This window comes from Aotus nancymaae, unplaced genomic scaffold (assembly GCF_030222135.1).
Source record: "Aotus nancymaae isolate 86718 unplaced genomic scaffold, 86718_ANA_hifiasm-v0.15.2.pri h1tg000046l, whole genome shotgun sequence".
NCBI lineage: Eukaryota > Metazoa > Chordata > Mammalia > Primates > Aotidae > Aotus > Aotus nancymaae.
This window is the reverse complement of record NW_026988460.1, coordinates 26,555,556-26,573,826: the sequence shown is the minus strand read 5'-3', so window position 1 is coordinate 26,573,826 and position 18,271 is coordinate 26,555,556. Positions and strand designations below refer to the sequence as shown.

At 50.5% G+C, this 18,271-nt stretch overlaps 1 protein-coding gene and 1 pseudogene across 8 annotated transcripts in view; both read right to left on the bottom strand.

Annotated features, from left to right (window-relative positions):
- Positions 1–18,271, bottom strand: part of LOC105705222 (abasic site processing protein HMCES-like) — a 77,957-nt gene that overhangs the window by 21,712 nt on the left and 37,974 nt on the right. The window lies entirely within an intron of this gene.
- On the bottom strand, positions 15,750–18,025 carry LOC105705225 (myosin regulatory light polypeptide 9-like; annotated as a pseudogene).

Here is an 18,271-nt window from a genome sequence, read left to right as displayed (position 1 = left end):
AATACAAAGGCACTCCCAAAAGGGTTGTCTTAAAAAGTTAAACAGTTACAACAGAGACATATGACCCGCAAAACCTACAATATTAATGCGTACATGCGGCCACTCTCTGAAATAAGTGAAGCTCTCCTGAGGGAGTCCCACGTTGGCTCCAGCTACCCTGGCAAACCCCCTGACTGTTCAGCCAGACACCCCTGTGCAAGAGTAGAATCCAAACGTCATGAGGGAAGACAGTGACTGAAAGGATAGGGCTGGACCAGATGATCCTGAGATGAGATGGCCACAAGATGGGACAATGCACTGTTGGGAATGAATCCTACAGCGCCCTCTGCCTGTGTGCACGTAGACGCGTGCCCAAGGATATTAATTATTTGAAATAGAAGAACTCCGGGGAGGAAACATGGAATGCCTCTCAATGTGGACTGGTGAAGTAAATTGTATTACACCCATCAATGGAGTGCCATGTTAAAAAAGATGGCGGCAGCATCCTACATACTTACAGGAAAAGATCTGAGACACACATTGTGATAGAAAGTCCAAAAAAATGAAAAGCGTATTTATAAACAGAATCTACAGAACACCAGTGTGCTTATTAAATAAAATTGTATAATCATAGATTATTTCTTAAAAGAGACCCAAGAAACAGGTACCAGTGCTTGCCTCTGGGAAGGGAAACTCAGAGGTTCCAGAAATTCCTGGAGAAGGCCTCTGCTTGCTAGGCTTCAGATCTAATCTAGGTGAAACAGGGGTGGGGAGGAAAATGGAGAACTTTTCATACTATGAACACTTAGATGAGTTTTCAAAATTTTAGGCTGGGCACGGTGGCTCATGTCTATAATCCCAGCACTTTGGGAGGCTGAGGCTGGTGGATCACCTGAGGTCAGGAGTTCAAAACCAACCTGACCAACATGGTGAAACCCTGTATCTACAAAAATATAAAAATTAGCTAGGCATAATGGTGGGTGCCTATAATCCCACCTACTCGAGAGGCAGAGGCAGGAGAATTGCTCTGGGAGGTAGAGGTTGCACTGAGCTGAGATCGCCATTGTACTCCAGTCTAGGAGATAGCGAGACTCCATTTCAAAAAAAAAACCAAAAAACTTTTTTTTAAACAAGTGTTTCTTGCTTTTAAAAAAGCCAGTTATGGGGCAGGTGTGGTGGCTCACACCTGTAATCCCAGCACTTTGGAAGGCTGAGGCAGTGGATCACCTGAGGTGCAACAGTTAGAGACCAGCTTGGTCAACATGATGAAACCCCCTCTCTACTAAAAATACAAAAATTAGCCAGGCATGGTGCTGGGTGCCTGTAATCCCAACTACTCGGGAGGTTGAGGCAGGAGAATCACTCGAACCCGAGGGGCAGAGGTTGTAGTGAGCTGAGATCATGCCATTGCACTCCAGCCTTGGCAACAGAGTGAGACTCTGTCTCCAAAAAAAAAAAAAAAAAAAAAAAAAAAATGCCAGTTATGGATTGGACTGGACCCAACACAATTTTTTTTTTTTAAGCCAGTGAAGCCTGGGCAACGTGTCAAAATCCCATCTCTACAAAAAATGGAAAAATTAGCTAGGCATGGTGGCATGTACCTGTAGTCCCAGCTACTAAGGAGGCTGAGTTGTTGAGAGGATCACCTGAGCGTAGGAAGGTCAAGGCTGTGTTAAGTAGTAATTGTGCCACTGCACTCCTGCCTGGGTGACAGAGATCCTGTCACACATACACACACACACAAAGTGTCAGTGAAATGAAGAAATCAAGGGACTGAAGGTCCTCTGACATCTTCCAGCATCTTCTAGGAGGCTCTGAAGCCCACCAGAGCTAGTCTACAAAGACCCCAAATGCTTGATGGCACTTAAGCCACCTCTTGAGCCAGGTTCCTCATCTTTCAAGCAGGTTGTGTCTACTGACAACCAAAAAAAATCAGTGAGTTGTGCTGTAGCACATTTTGAGTTTCCACTCAGTGTCTGTTAACTGCTAGTAAACATACCATTCATCTTACGAAATGAGCATTCCCCTATTACAGCCAGAATGCTGGGTCTGTGAGGGAGCTCTGTAGCCATCACTCAGCCCCAAATCCTCATTTTACAGACAGGGAAACTGAGATTCAGAGAGGTGGAGGGATGTGTCCCAGGTCATGTGGCCAGGAACTAAACACTGACACTGACCCAAGGCTTCATGCCACACTGGCCACCTACTGTACCACACTGTTGAGAACTTGGACAATACAGCACCCAGCCTGGGCAGGTGAGTTTTAAGACCACCATTCTCACCCAAATATGGAATATTCCTGTGGCTGTTAGATGCATTAAAAAGCCAGAGACAGCTGCACAAAACAGCACTGACGCCTCAGGCAAGCCAGTCCATCCCCCAGAACAGAAATGTTTCCAGATAAATAAAGCTGTTCTTATCAACTGCCAAATTATCTTTAAAACTCTAACCATTTTCCACAGAAACCACTTGTGAATTTGGGATGTGCCATATCTTACTAAACAAAGTAAACAGAATAACTAGGGATTGCCAGAGGTGGCGCTGGGTTGTCCACCCTGACCTCAGCGTCTGACCCGGGTTTCCTACGTGACACTGAACTGCACAGGCACCACCTGTATTGTAATCCAGCTCCTGCCTGTCTTTCCAGCTGCATTCCCAGCTATGATCCCTACAATGCAGCCACTCCCAGAATGCACCCTGCACTTCCTGGTCCCACTTCCTGGGTTGTCCGCTTCATCTGATTGGTAACTTCTTATTTGACCTTTAAAGCCCAGCTCAAATGTCCCCTTCTCTTTGAGGCCTCCCTTAATCCCTCCACTCCCAGGCAGAGCAAGGAGCCCTCACTTAAGACTGTGGGCACCTCGAGGGTAGGGACCATTGCTCTCCATGCACCTTCCCGGTGGTAGGGCCCAGACGCTGCCACTGTCCCATGTAACTGGCCTGGTTCCAGACAGCTACTACAGCACTAGGGGAATTCATCTCAACCGCAACGGTGCTTGGGTTGGCCAAGACCCCAACCATGACAGTAAGATTAAAGCAGCCTTGCCCCATTAACTCTGATGTGATGATTAGGCATTGCATACCTATATCAAAACATCTCATGTGACTCATAAATATATACACCTGTGTACACACAAAAATTAAAATTTAATTAAATAAACTAAAAATTAAATTTAATTAAATAAATTTTAAAAATTAAATAAATTGGCCTTCATGTTGGAGTCTGAAGGAGCTACCAAGACTCAGTGCTGCCCACCCATTGTTTAGATGAGGCAGCTGAGGCTCACAGAAGCTGGGAGCACTTCCTCAAGTCACGTGGGGGCACAGCCAAGAACTGGTTATCTGGCTTCCTTTCCCCAGCTCCTTCTGCACTGCTATGACCCAAGACCCATCATGGTTTGAGGTGTCAGGAGGATGTTTTCTTATGGTCTTTAGATGAATAATAGAAATTAGACAGAGCTGTTATGGTGCTATTAGTTGACAAATGGACTCACACAGGCTGAGGATGCATGGGAAAGACCCTGAGGGAGGGGCTGCAATAAAGAACCACACAGCTAGGACACAGCATCCCATGCAAGGAGAAACGGAACCCAGCAAGGGTACAGGTGGCTCTGCAACAGCTCTGAGGAGCCCAGAACATGATGGGTTCTCAATGGTTGGTGAGGGTTTTCTTTAGCAAACAAAACAACCATGAATGGTCACCTCCTCCAAGAAGCCCTCCACGCCTAGATCCCCAGAGCACTCCACGATTCCAGGTCCTCAGTGACCAGTGTAACCCCTGCACACAGGGAATGCTGGTCTGTTGTAAACATGAAAGAAGGTGGTGAGAATATGCTTGCTGCATCCCTCATCAGTCTCGCTGCTCCATGGGCACATTCCATCCCTCCTGGTCCCCCTGCAGAGCCCAACTAGGTGAGCTGGACTGCTGGAACTAAATCCAGGGGCAGGGCCTGTGGAGAACAGTCCTGTGGTGTCTGAAGAGCAGCTATTTGAGTTAAGGGTCTCTATTCAAGTGGAAGGGAAATGGTTATTTGCCAGCCTTCCTGCAGGATTCAAGGGGCAAGACAACTTCAGGAGGAAATTCTGCAGAGCTGCTGCCTCTCTCAGTAGAGGGCTCTTCCCTAAACTCCCCCCATCACACTGCCATCACCCTTCCCATTTAGGTGCCCACCAGCCCCAGCAGATGATCAAAAATGCCCCCACTTCAGCTCTTCATACTCATCCCTCGTTCCCTGGTAGGTGGCGCAGGGAGCCACAGCAGCACCCTCAGGGAGGGGGGATACTTATGCTGCATGGGCTCGGCCCCCTAGAGCACAGCTTCTGGAATATGGCTCCCTGACCCAGGTTTCCTACGTGACACTGAACTGCACAGGCACCACCTGTATTGTAATCCAGCTCCTGCCTGTCTTTCCAGCTGCATTCCCAGCTATGATCCCTACAATGTAGCCACTCCCAGAATGCACCCTGCACTTCCTGGTTCCAGTGCCTTTGCTTATCCTGTTCCCACTTCCTGAGTTGTCCATTTCAACCTCCAAAGCCCAGCTCCTGTGGTGTCACCCCTGAGCTCTGCCCCCCTGTGTCCACTCTCTGTGCCCCAGATGGAGGAGGCAGGCCTGTGGGCAGCAGGCCCAGCAGACATCCCAGCTCCGCCATGTGACCTCACACAGTTACACTGCTTCCCAGGCCCTCAGCATTTTCAGCCTCAAAGCGGGGATGGTGCCACCTTCCTTGCAGGCTCAGTGTGAGGCTTGGCAAAGACACCCATGACTGCCTAGCCAGGGCCAGGTGCACAGCAGCCCTTCAGAGCCTGCAAGTTCCTCCCCTTGCTTCACTGTGGCCCTGGCGCCTTGCACGGGGGCTAAGGTGTGAGAGGAGCCAAGGTGTGTTGAGTGAGTAGGGACTAAGTGTCCTTCCCAGCCGGAGGCTGTGTCCCATAGCGGGGACGCTCATGGCTTATGGAGGCTCCACATACTGGAGCATGATCTTGCATCTTGGGCAAGTGGTTTGCTCTTTCTGAGCCTCCTTTCCCAACTCTCTGCCTCTTCTCACTTCTTCCTGCAGCCTCCTCTCACAGGGCACACAATCTGGGCCAGGCACTTTACAGAAGTGCCCACATTTAATCCTCAACAACCTTCCATTTTATAGATACACTGAGACTCAGAGAGGCTGAGTAACTTATGTAAGGCCACACAGCTAGTGCCCGGCTGGATCAGGAATTTGAGCCCAGGTCCATTTGGTCCCCAAACCACGAACTTAACCATGACGCTTCACCAGTCCCTCTTCCCCCATATCCAAGGTGCTTATTGGATGCAGGTTCTGTGCTAAATGCAGGACATGTTGTCTCATTTAAGCTTCACGATGGCCCTCTACGCTAGGGACTATTCTATCTTCCCAAACAGTAAAAGAAATCAAGGCTCAGAAAGACTAAGGAATTTGTTTAAGGGCACACAGCTAGTGAGGGATGAGAACCCTGGGCTCTCTGAGTCCCAGGTTCATTCTTACAACACTATTCTGTTTGAACTTCAAGGCTCAGGAAGAAGACCTCTGCGAGGAGAGTCTCTCCCTTGGCTGATGTATGAGTAACCAAAGCAACCTTGGCATCTGACACCCAAGGCCTGCAGAGGCAGACTCCTGGCTCAGCTCCCTTCTTGGCTTGGGCATCACTGCTCTGAGCCTCAGTTTCCTCTTCTGTGAAATGGAACTGAGTAATAATCCATGCCTCTGAGGGTGCCGTAAAGAATTCAGTGAGCCATCCAGTGCTGGGCCTCAGCGGTGCTCTGCCTACACCCAGCCTTCTCCCTGAACCCCATTCCCAGACACCCACTCCCTTTGCTGTACTCTCCGCCTGGGGTCTGCCCCTGGCCCTCTGGAAGGGAGTGCTGCTGGGGAAAAGCAGGAGTGGGGCAGCAGTGACAGCTCCAAGAGGGACTCTGCCAGCCCTGCTGAGCACACCCCACAAATCCAGGCAGAGTCACAGCGGGGGAGCGGCCCTTGCCTTTTCCCCCCTCTTCCCTGGCTGCCTGCACTTTGCCATTCCTCACCCAAGGAAGCACATCCTCAGGTGGAGCCAATACTCACAGGGCCCCTTGCAGAGCCCCCTGGGAGCCTGGGAGCCAGGGCGGAATTGGGTTCTGCAACTTCCAAGCCCCGCCCTCAGGCCTACAGTCTGAGAGAGACAGACCTCATACATGAAGAGCTCTAAGACAATACACATATGTTCTGTCACTTCTTCCTCGGGACCTTTCCGGACCCTCATCCACATTCTGTCTCATCGATTCCCTTTAAAGCCCATCTCACAGTCCATCGTTACCTGGTTTAATCACTTGTGTACTCACTGTCACCTCCACCAGAATGGTGGCTCTGTGACTTTGTTCATTTGCCACTGTATATCCCTTATCTCCAGATGGTGGTTGGTCTATAGCAGGTGCTCAGTAAATGTCTGCTAGACAGGTGAATCATATTGATCAGATTCACTCTGGTTCAGGGACCACGCACAGGGCTAAGGCAGGTCTCCTTCCCTCTCCCCCTGCTCTTCCTTGTCTCAATCTCAGCAATGCCCACCCCTCTTTATACCATAGAGAGATTCTGGAAGGGCTGGAAAATGGTTTTTCAAAATCACTGATTCTCATCTCTAGTGTGCTAGGGGAGCCCAGTATTTAAAGGAACCCATCAGCTAAAGATTTTATTTAAAAAGGAGACATGAGGCTGGGCACGGTGGCTCATGCCTGTAATCCCAGCACTTTGGGAGGCTGAGGCAGGTGGATTGCTTGAGCCCAGGAGTTAAGAGACCAGCCTGGGCACATGGAGAGACCTCGTCTCAACTAAAAATATAAAAAATTAGCCGGGCATGGTGGTGCATGCCTGTGGTCCCAGCTACTAGGGAGGTTGAGGTGGGAGGATCACCTGAGCCCAGGAGTTCAAGGCTGCATTAAACCACCATTGCGCCACTGCACTCCAGCCTGGGCAACAGTGTGAGACCCTGTCTCAAGGTTGGGGGTTAGAGCCATTGCTTTGGCAAAACAAATGGCCAGTCTTGATATTCTTGGTTTCTTTCCTGGTAGCTTTGCCAAAACTGGGGCTCATCTGCATATGAAAATGGGTGGAGAAACTGAGGGAATCTAGAAAACATACAGATAGAAAGCTGCAAGGGCTTGCCCTCCTTCAGAACATCCCACCTGGACGTCACTAGCTCAGACGCTGTGGCAGGGCCGGGGCTGCGTTCCTGGTAGCTGTTGGGGAAGCAGCCTGCTGCCTTTTACATAGTGAGTTCACACCAAAGAATAGCTACCAAGGGAGTGCAGGGCCTCTGCTGTAATGAATAGATACATTCGTTTGTAATAAGTGCTGGGGTCACCTATTCTGTAAATGGATGCCATTAAGTGCTCCTAAATCAACAGCGTCTCCTAAGTGAGTTAAACATCCCCCTTTGCAGTCTTCTTTATGTTATTGATTTAAACAACACCTTCTTTTGTCCCAGTGGAAGGAAGACCTGACCTAACTCCACTGATTGAGAATTAACGGAGGCAGGACATGTGTGATGTGTGATTCACTGTTTGAATAAATCTGTCATTGAGAATGTGCGCATTCTTGAATGTGCTCAACATCTTCCCAGCATACCTTCCCACCTAGCAGGTGTTAGGCACTAAGCATCTCACAGGCTGCAGATGTGGGCCCGGACCTCAGGAAACTCAGCTGGGTAAGGGAAGTGGCGGTAACTCACAATTGGCATCAGCCCCGTTCCTGCACCAGTTCACGTAATCCTGACAGCAATTCTACAAGGTGGGGATTGTTTTGTGGTTTATCACAGAGGCCTCGAAGCCTAGAGAAGGTAAATAATTTGCCCTAAGACACACAGCCCATACGTGATGAAGCCACGATTAGAGCCCAAGTAGGCCGACACTCAGCCTGTGTTCCTCGCACTCCAACTGTGGTCCTCAAAGTGGGGGTCTCAGGAACAGCAGCCTCAGCTGGGAATCATTTGAAATGCAAATTCTCACCCTCTAGGTGATTGAAATACCTGTTGCAGTTTAAGAAGCTTTGCGCTGCAGCAAGCCACTAAAGCCACTAAATGCAGTAATAGGAGCAACCTGGTAGAGAGGCAGGAACGACTGCTAGCTGGTGGAGTCGGCATTCAGGGAAGGCTTCCTGGAGGAGGTGATGCCTGTCTTGGGATTTGTGGCATGAATGGGAAATCACTGGGTGGCCCAGCAGGAGAAGGGCATTGCAGGTACAGGAAATGGCAAGGGCAAAGGCTTGGTGAACTTGGGAAAATATTCCTGTAGTTCTGCATCTATGTGGGGCATGAAGTGTGGGGACAGGTGTGCTATAAGGCATGAGGCCAGCGACCCAGTAGGAGCTTCATCCTGTGAAGGTGTAAGGAGGAGTGGGAGTAACCTGGGTTTAGTTTTCCCAACAACCACATAGCACCTGTATACCAATTACTTAACACTCTTCATTCTATCAAGGAAACTGTATATCTGCTCCATAAGTGAAAAGCCAGCCTCACTGAGCATAAATTGAATTTTCCCATGAAAATTAATGGACAAAAACAAAACGCTGTTATAAACTCCTGCTTTGATGCTGTCACCTTCCCCATCCCTGAGGCCTGCTGGGTCTTGTTTAGAACAGAGATTAGCAAGTACAGAGAATCCACATGACAGGAGGCCACCAATAAAACAGAAGTATGCTTTCTATATTCGGATAGGGACTGAGATAAGAAATAGCACTACACGAAAAGGCAAGCTGAAGAATGCTGGATTTGAGTTACAAAAAGGGTGGACATGTGTGCGCGCACACGCGCGCACACACACACACACTCTCCAACATGTCCCTGGACAGCGGTTGTCTCTGCAGAGGGGAATGGGACGTGGAAGGGCATGACTCACGGCTGTGTACCCTTCTGTATGTTTAATCGTTGAGCAATGTGACCGCATTACTCCTTATATAATCAATATATCGCATTAAGCCTTTGTGGGTGATAATGGAACGTTAAAGAGCCCTCCTGTTCTCTCTGTCAGCACACCGACCCTCTTGTCTGACATCATCAGAAGGGTGGAAAGAGCACTGGAAAGAGAAGAACTCTCTCCCGGGTTCCAGGGGGTGTGCTCCGTGTCACTAAGAGCTGAGCCTGTGCCTCACCTGGAATCGTTTCATGGCCTGGATCTCACACTTCCTGAAACAGTGCTTGGTGGGTAGCAAGGATCTAAGAATCCATTTTGTGCAACAAGAAACAGCACACTCAAGCGAGAAATTATTTCCCAGCTACCTGCGGTGGGGGAGGGCTGCCTGGTGCCAGGGGCATGCAGGGGGGGCCTCCACATCCTGTTCCACTCTTCCTGGGAATAAGACTTGGCTGCTGCCCCACTGTGTGCCTCCTGAGCTGTGCAGAGAGGAGAGGCGCTTGGGCCCAGGAGCACCTTCTGCACAGGGCAGGGGTAAGGGGCTGCACCTATGTTATCTCCTGTAACGCCCCCACCACCCTTTCAAGTGGGCCCCTTCAGTCCATAAGAAAGGGAGGCACAGAGTGGTTAAACAACTGGCCTCCAGGCCACTCGGTGGTGGCAGAGCTGGGAATCCAACCTGTGTGCTCATGCACTGGTGACAAAGACTAGGAGCCCCTGAGCCAAGTCGGCCTTTGGCCGGTGCGATAACCTGACCCCACGAACTAAAAGTGTTCGGGCCTGAGAGCCAGACAGACCACTCCAGACTCCTGGAGTTGACCCACAATGAGCATCCCTCATGCAGCACAATCCACAGACAATTGTTTCTCTAGCAATTTCCATAAATAACTGTAACTTATGTGTTAATAGCCAAGATATCAAGGTTTGGAACCCCCTGGAGTGTTAGGAACATGACTTGTAATTACAAACACACAATTTGTTCAACATGCCAGCTACATCTTTAGTAATGACTAGCCTGATTAAGGGTAATTCCCATTCGATGCCCTGCAGTGCACAGGGAAGGAAGGTCAGGAAGGAGGTGCTGGGAGGGGATCTCGGCTGTGCGCCTCACTTCCTCGAGGCACTTTCCTCTTCCTAAGAGCCCTGCTGTTCTCTCCTTTACCAGGCCTCATCTGGTCCTCAGGCATTTGGAGCTGGTGAGCCTCTCACAGTCCAGCCCTGCCTGCAGGAACCCAAGTAGGGCCGCGTGGACGCTCCTTCCTGGGAGGGGCACTGTGAGCAGCGTGACAACCACGGCTGTCCTAGTCGATCCTGCCTCCTGCTCTCAGAAGGGACCCCGCTCCAGGCCTGCTGCCTGCTATCCAAGACAATAGCTGCCTTCCAGTAAAACCCCTCTTGCTTTCGCAGCCAGCTTGCAACTGAGGGGCTCTAGTCTCTGCCTTTGGCTTCTGTTAGTGACCACCTGTACTCCATGAACAGAGACAGTCAGCTGAACTAGTAGTAGCAGCCGCTGCCATTTCTGGAGCACCAATTCTGTGCTGGGTGCTACCCTGTGTTTACACAGAGTATGTGCAACCCTCTCAACCACGGAGAGGGCACTGTCCACATCTCACAGAAGACAGAGGTCCACAAAGACCAAACCACTCACCCAAGATCCCAGATAGCACACCAGGCTATGAGGGAGCTGAGATTTTATACCAACAGAGTCCCCAGTATGGGATGCAGCCTCTGGCTAGAAAGGGTATTTACTCAACACACCTTGGCTCCTCTCATGCTTTGGACCCCATGCAAGATGCCAGGGCCACAGAGGAGCAAGGAGAGGAACTTCCAGGCTGTGAAGGGCTGCAGTGTGCCCAGCCTTGGCCAGGAAGTCAAGGGTGTCATTATCAACCCTCACACTGAGCCTGGAAGGAAGCTGAAGATGCTGAGGTCCTGGGAAGCAGAGTAGCTGTGTGAGGTCACATGGCAGGACCAGGATGTCTGCTGGGCCTGCTGTCCACAAGCCTGCCTCTTCCATCCGGGCCGGAGAACTGGGGGCAGTCTGGGCTCTAACTGGGGCACAGAGAGTGGACATAGGGGGCAGAGCTCAGGGGCACCACCTGCAAGGGCCTGGAACCCTGTTCTAGGAGCTGTGCCCCAGGGAGGGCTGAGCCCACCTGGCTAAGTACTGCAGGTCATACTCCTCCCTCCCTGTGGTATTTATGGCTTCCTTGTGCCATCTACCAAGGACTGTCCCTGCAGTGTGTCCAAATATGACTAAGAATCATAAGAGCTAATATGTCTGGGTGTTTACCATGCATTATTTCAAGTCATCCTCACCACAGCCCTGTGAGGTAGATGCTAAGATCCTCATTTAACAGATGAGGCAGTGGAGGTGCAGAGAGGTTAATCCCCTTGCCCAAAGCTCCACAGCTGGTCAGAGGCAAAGCAGAACAGTGAACCCAGGCGGTCTGGCTCCAGAGGGGAAAGCTGGGTCCATGAACACCTGGGAGCTCCCTGGGCTGTGGTTCTTTCTGGCCTCATGGACAAAGCTGCTTTGAGAGAATGATGAGAACATGTCTGGAAAAACAGAGACAAGAGATGCGGACAGAGAAAGCAAGCCCTGGTGGGTGGTCGAATTCCTGGAGTCCCATTATACTCCTACCCTCTGCACTTTGGTGAGAGGAGCCAATCAATTCTCCCTTCCTCTAAGTGGTGTTCAGGTAAGTTTCTGTCAACTGCAACCCAAGTGACCTGAGAGATCGATGCAGGATACAAGCTTGCCTCACCTGATGGATCAACAAGGCCCCACAGCAGCCATTCCAAGGGCAGCGGAGGGGTGAGGCTTGGCGAGGTCGTGCTTAGAGGGAGCAGGAACCAGCCAGACCTTGATTTGAATCCTGATTCTGCCACTTCCTGGCTGTGTTGCTTTGGGCAAATCACAGAAACTCTGAACTTCAAATTCCTTCCCTATAGAAGAGGGTAATAATATCTACCTCATAGCGCTAAGTCATTGATAAAGTTAGCTATACAAGGTGTCAGACGGTGTGTATGGTACTGCCACATTTGTGTTTAAAAATGGGGGGATAATGTATATTTCTATGCATTTGTTTATGTATACGTGAAACTGTCTGGAATCAGACACAAAAAAACTAACAACACGAGGGGTCTCCAGGTAGGAGAACTGGCTGCTGGGGGACTAGTGCTGTTTTGTCACAATTCTCCCATTCCTTTTCACTCTCCCAAGCAGAAACAACAGGGGGAGCTTTTTACCATATACCCTTATGCACCTTTTGAATTGTAAACCATGTAAATAAACATGTTAGAAATACACACAACACTAGAATAAAAAATTACCATTATTCTTTATCATAAAGAATTGTGAACTATGATTATAGAATTAGCTGTGAAATCTCTCTCTCATATATACATGCTAATATGAGCCTGACAAAGATCACACAGAAAAGCCAGCTGCAGAGGACCTGCCTCCCCCTGCCTGTCCCATCTGCAGCAGCTTGGTGAGCCTCGAGCCTGCCATGGGGTTAGGAGGTGGGTGGGACCAGCCTGCATCCTCTTCCCCATCTGTACCTTGAGCACTTGCCTCCTGGCATCCCATCGAGGGGCCATTGCTGCCTGTTCCATAGATGGAGACACTGAGACCCCAGGTCACAGGCTGCAACTGGAAGTTCCCACCTCTGGGCCCTAGATGGGTTCTGTGTGCCTGAGATGGATTTGGGGCTTCTTGTGAAAGCTGGATGCGCTGCCACATGGGGCCCATGTGGGTTCCTGCCTGGTCACCTGGGACTGGTACTGAGTCACCTTGGTGCCGTGTTTGCAGGTTAAGCACTGTTCTGCCACAATCCCACCTATTCTCTTTTGCCCTCCATATTGGAACCCAAATTGTCCTTTAGCATTTTACCGCTTATTTTTTAACACGCTTAAAAAAAATACAGGCCAGTGGTTCTCGGCTGGGTGCAGTGGCTCATGCCTGTAATCTCAGCACTTTGGCAGGCCAAGATGGATGGACCACAAGCTCATGAGATCGAAATCATCCTGGCCAACATGGTGAAACCCCGTCTCTACTAAAAAATACAAAAATTAGTCGGGCATGGTGTCGTGCACCGGTAGTCCCAGCTACTTGGGAGGCTGAGGCAGGAGAATTGCTTGAACTCAGAGGTGGAGCTTACAGTGAGCAGAGATCCCACCACTGCACTCCAGCCTGGCGACAGGTGTCTTTAAAAAAAGAAAAAAAAGCCAATGGTTCTCAAGCTTCTTGGTGTCAGGCTCCCTGCACACTCTCTACTGAGAATCCCAAAATTGTTTATGGATGTGGTATCTATCAGCATTTACCATATTAAAAAATTAAAATGAAGACATCACCAGCCTGGAGACATCTTTATAATAAAGCAAAAGCCTCAGTCTATCCGCCAACATGTCAGATAGACTCTAGAAAATTCCACAGCACACTTGTGCAAGAATGATGGTGAGAAGGCAAACAGCAGCTTGTCGTTATTTAAATGGTTTGAATTCCCTGGACCACACTTTGAGAAACATTGCCATTAAGGAAAAAGATATTCTTAGCCACAACCAATGCCAGCACCCATGGCATTTGCCTGGCCCCTGTGAGCGTTTAAGTCTAAGCCCTGTTCTAGAAAGAGAGAGAGAGGATCATGCTCCGGGTCCTATAGGTAGAACTTAACTGGGGGGGTCCCCTTTCTAGTCCTGGTGGCTGAGGCTGCATGTCTCTGCTCAGCACCACAGCCTGCAGCCCCTAGTACTGACGGGAAGGAGCTGCCTGCCTGTGGCAGGGCTGTCATTGGTCACTTCAGGGGACCTGAACAAAACAGCGTCAGCCCCTGTCTGCTGTGTGCTTGTCATGTGCCAAGCACTAGAGGAAACCGAGGCTCTTTGAGAAATCACTAGTCCAAATGTTCCCAGCTTGCAAGAGATGGTGGCAAGGTGCTGGCCCAGGCACCCCTGTCCTGAGGCTGCAGAGGGAGGCGCTGGCTGTGGTAACCAACCTTCAGCAAGGCGCAGCTGTCTGCCCTCTCTGAGTGCTTGTATGTGGAATGGAGGGTGAAGAGACCTAAGGCTCGCTGGGGGCTCCTGTGGGCCTTCCTCACTGTCAATCACTTGCACCCGCCCCTCCTATGAGACAGGGACTTTATGGCCAGCTTTCCGCCAGGCCCAGCTGCATAACCCAGATCTGAACCCGGGTGCTCCAGCACCTAAGCCCCATCCTCTGCAAAAGGGGTTTTCACCCAACCTTCCCCAGGTTGGGCATGGTGGCAAATTTAGATCGGATTAAAAAGACAGCTCAGGGCACAGCTGGTGGAGTGGTCCTCAAAGGGAATGAAAGGCAGCATGGTGGCAACAGCAGTCTGGGTGCCAGTTGGGGATGGGTGAGGAGCAGGGGGAAGCGTGGCTCCCTCCTGGCCTGACCAAAGTGGTCCCCACCCCACCTCTCACTGGATTGCTCCCGGCAGGTCCAGCCTACCCACCACCTGTCACCCTGCTGGAGAACTGCAGCCTGGCCTTCCCAGCCCTGAGACAGAGTGGCCAGGATGAAGTGATGCCCCAGCCTTGGGCAGGGTGCCCAGAGGAGGTGCCGAGCCAAGCCTTGGAGCCCACTCAGCCACGATTCTACCTTCATGGCTCAGCTCCTTCAGGGACACCTGGGCTGACCTCACAGGCCCCACTGGGCAATTGCTCCCAGCACCTGGGTGATGCAGTTCAGAGGAGCATTTCCCTTTCCCACTCCCTCTCTGGAGAGCTCCGTGACGATAAGAATAAGGGTGTCTGACATACCCCACTCATGACCAGCCACAGCATGGTGCCTGGCACAACTAGCTGCTGGAGAAATATTAGTGGATGAAATGAATTATGGCCAGCTTATGTGTGTCCCTATTCCCAGATCCACAAGCCTTTAAAAATAAAGCACCCACCTTTCAGGGGTCAGGCCAGAGTAAGGGCCTTTCATACTGGGTTCTGGGGGAAAGTAAGATAGTAAAACAGATGGTCTGCACAGAGCTGTCCTGACCCAAGGTACAGAAAGCCAGAAAAAGCTGGAACTGAGATGTGGACCCAGGCCTTCTCTAATCCTGCAGCCTCCAAGGCCAGGCACATGGTCCAGTTCTCCCTGAAATTCACCAGGCTGGGTCTAACTCAAGTCATTCACATGGATCGGGGAAGGTGTTTGGAGTTTCCTTTCCCCTGGGGTTACCAACGGAGTCCCTGGAGGGATAGTCTAGACAATTGGGCTCAGGAGGACCACGGGGAGATGGAGAGGAGACCCCATGCCCAGGCACCTCTCCTTTGCTAGTGAGCATACTCTAGTTTCACCATTCACATGTAGGGCCCCTGTATAAATTTGTAAAGGGCGCCCTCTTCTGGTGGATACAGCCCCACAGGCCCGTGGCTTAGCAAGAGTGCCGTTATTCCTCTGCCAACTGCAGTGCACAACCTGAACATCTGTACACTTGGGAGTGCCTGGAGTTCTGCCCCACGGGCTGACAGTAATTCTGGGTACCTGCCACCCTCCTGAGACCAACAGTGAATGCTGCTCCTCCTTTCAGGGGGCTGGGAGGTCTAAGGGCCATGCATGCAAGACCTGTAGCCACATAGAACCACCTGCTACCTTCCTGGGGAAAGATAGAGCCCCACCCACCCCTCAGTCCCCTAGGAGATTTACATAGACAAAGATAAGTCGCTTACAGGTCCAGAAGTCACAAGACCAAGAGAGAACATGTTAGCCAGACTTAGCACTGCCTTTAGCTGCCTCCCAGTGCACCATTAAAAATTTTAAAGCAATTACATTTTTAAGTAGTTAAAGTTTTAAGGCAATCAACACCCCATCCCTACATCACAGGCTTTAGCCCAGGTGGGCTGGGTGAGGTATGGCTTGCTTGGGTCTTCAAGGGGGCATACCCTTGGCCCTCTCACTGAGGCTACCACACACCCTAGGCTCCCACAGAGTCAGGAGCCCAGAGAAGGCCAGGGCTGGCTCAAGGTAACCCAATGGCTAGCTGGCAGCCTGGCTGAACCCGAGCCAGGTCCCCAGGCCCCGCCCTTGTGCTAGACCCAGATCTGCTGGAGCGTGGGGGTGGGAGAGCTGGTCTCCAACTTGGGCCTTCACTGGGCACAGAGGGACCGTTCTTTACTGCTCAACAATCCCCCCCATTTGCCCTGTGCCAGGCTGCAGCCTTCCTTAAGTCCTGCTGACGAGGAAAATCTGGTACCAGTGCCCACAAATGTGTGACTTCTGGAGGGAGGCAGCAGCCTGGGTTCCCCAGCCCAGAGTGGGGAGATTTAAAGGACAGGTGCGGGGTGTGGTCACTGGATAGGGAAGGACCAAAATGCCCAAATATGTCTGGTGTAGAGGGTGATAAACACATATATGTTTCTGACCAGATACCTGAAAAATGCTTTCCATATTTGTTCTAGGGAGGGGGAGGGACACATAGGTAATCTTCACTGCATATTCTTTTTTTTTATCATAAAGTTTAATTATGGTTCAGAAAAAAATGAGAGAATAACTTTCTCTGAAAAAATATACTGACTCTGTATAGACTGTAGTTATTGCGGGGAGGGGCTGGTAGGTTAAATTACTCTATTTTCTGTTCTCAAAATGATATTAATAGAAAGTCCCATTTCCAGTCTAAGTATAAAGATACATGTGCACAAAATGGCTGAGAATAAATACAACAGGAAATGCAAAAGCCGTAAAGCTAAGGGCATGCAAGAGAAAATCTCAGAAATACCCAAAGTGGCAACAAGGAACGTTTGGCTGGAATCTGAAGTTCTTTCAGTCATCTTTGTCTTTTGCTCCATGTTTCAGGATGTGTGTGAACTTGATGTAATTGAAGTTCCCCTTTTTGTCAATAGGCGCTTCTCTGTACAGCTCATCCACTTCCTTATCCGTAAACCGATCCCCCATGGTTGTCAGCAGCTCTCTCAGGTAATCTTCCTGAATGGTGCCAGTTGCTTCTTCATCAAAGCAAGCAAAAGCATTTCTGATGACATCTTCAGGATCTGTGCCATTTAACTTCTCACCAAACATGGTGAGGAACATGGTTAAATTGATGGGGCCTGGAGCCTCATTCATCATGGCATCCAGAGATACTCATCAGTTGGATTCTTCCCCAATGAAGCAAGCATATCATGTAAATCTTCCTTGTCGATGAAACCATCACTGTTCTGATCAATCATGTTGAAGGCCTCTTTGTACTCCTGAATCTGTGATGGGTCAAACATAGCAAACACATTGGATGTTGCGCGCTGAGGGCGCTTCTTGGTGGTCTTGGTCTTTGCTCGTTTGCTTGACATGGTGGTTAAATCCTGGCAGTTACAAGAATCCGAGCACCTCAGCGAGCCCTTCGCTGCAGCTATCACCACCCTGCTACTCAGAGAGCAGCTAAACATCACCGCTTCGGGCCTCCGCTTAGCAAGCCAGAAGCCACTGCATATTCTTTTATAATGTTTAATATTTTCACCATGGGCATGTATTTCCTAAGCAAATATTAAATTCATAGATGTAAACCCATGCATAAATAGCCCAGGCAGAAAAGAAAGAGACAGGAGCTCAGAATTTCAGAAGATGAAGGGACCTCCAGATATTGATTTTCTCTGTAAAAACGAAAGCTAGGGTTGACTGAATGCCTGTGGGCTGTGTACTGGCCCTTCTTTACCATCTCATTTTAGCCTGAGCAACCTGATGAGGGAGATGCTATTACTGACATCTTCCACGGTACAAATGAGGAAATGAAGCAAGGTTCACGGGCTGGACCCCTGAGCCCAAGTCACACCCACCGGCTGAGGCTGACGGCATGCTACAGGGAGGGCAGCTGCACAGGCTGGGCTGGGACCTGAGACTCCGGCTCCTGCTCTTTGTCCTGACTTTCCCCCCAGAGGCCTACAGTTCCCCGGAGCCCCAGGCAGCGGTAGCCTTGAGCCTTGTCAGACAACTGGGAGTCTCCCAGGGGCTGGGAGCAGAGCCTGCAGCTTTCCCAGGGTCACACAGGCAGACCACTGAGACGCGGGTGGCCATCCTCAGCCCCTCTGTGAGCCTCAGCTTCCTCATCTATGAAATGAGTGAATCTTTCCTACCTTGGAAGGCAGGAGTAATGGCCCAAAATAAGGTATCTGACACACATGTGCTCAGCACACACTCCTTCCCTTCCCCTCTCCCTCCCTGGTGAACCCAGAGTGGGAGGTCCATCCTCAGTTGGCTGTGTCCTGCCAGGCCAGACATGGACACTGCCTGGGGAAAGGCCCCAGGGTCTGGGGGGGGGGGCAGGCTAACGGCTGGCAGTGACCCTCCCACCCAGGGGCACACTCTAGGCACTGAAGAGGACAAGGAGCTGAGTGGGCAGGGTGCCTGTGTGCATGTGTGAGCTCACGTGTGCACCCACAAG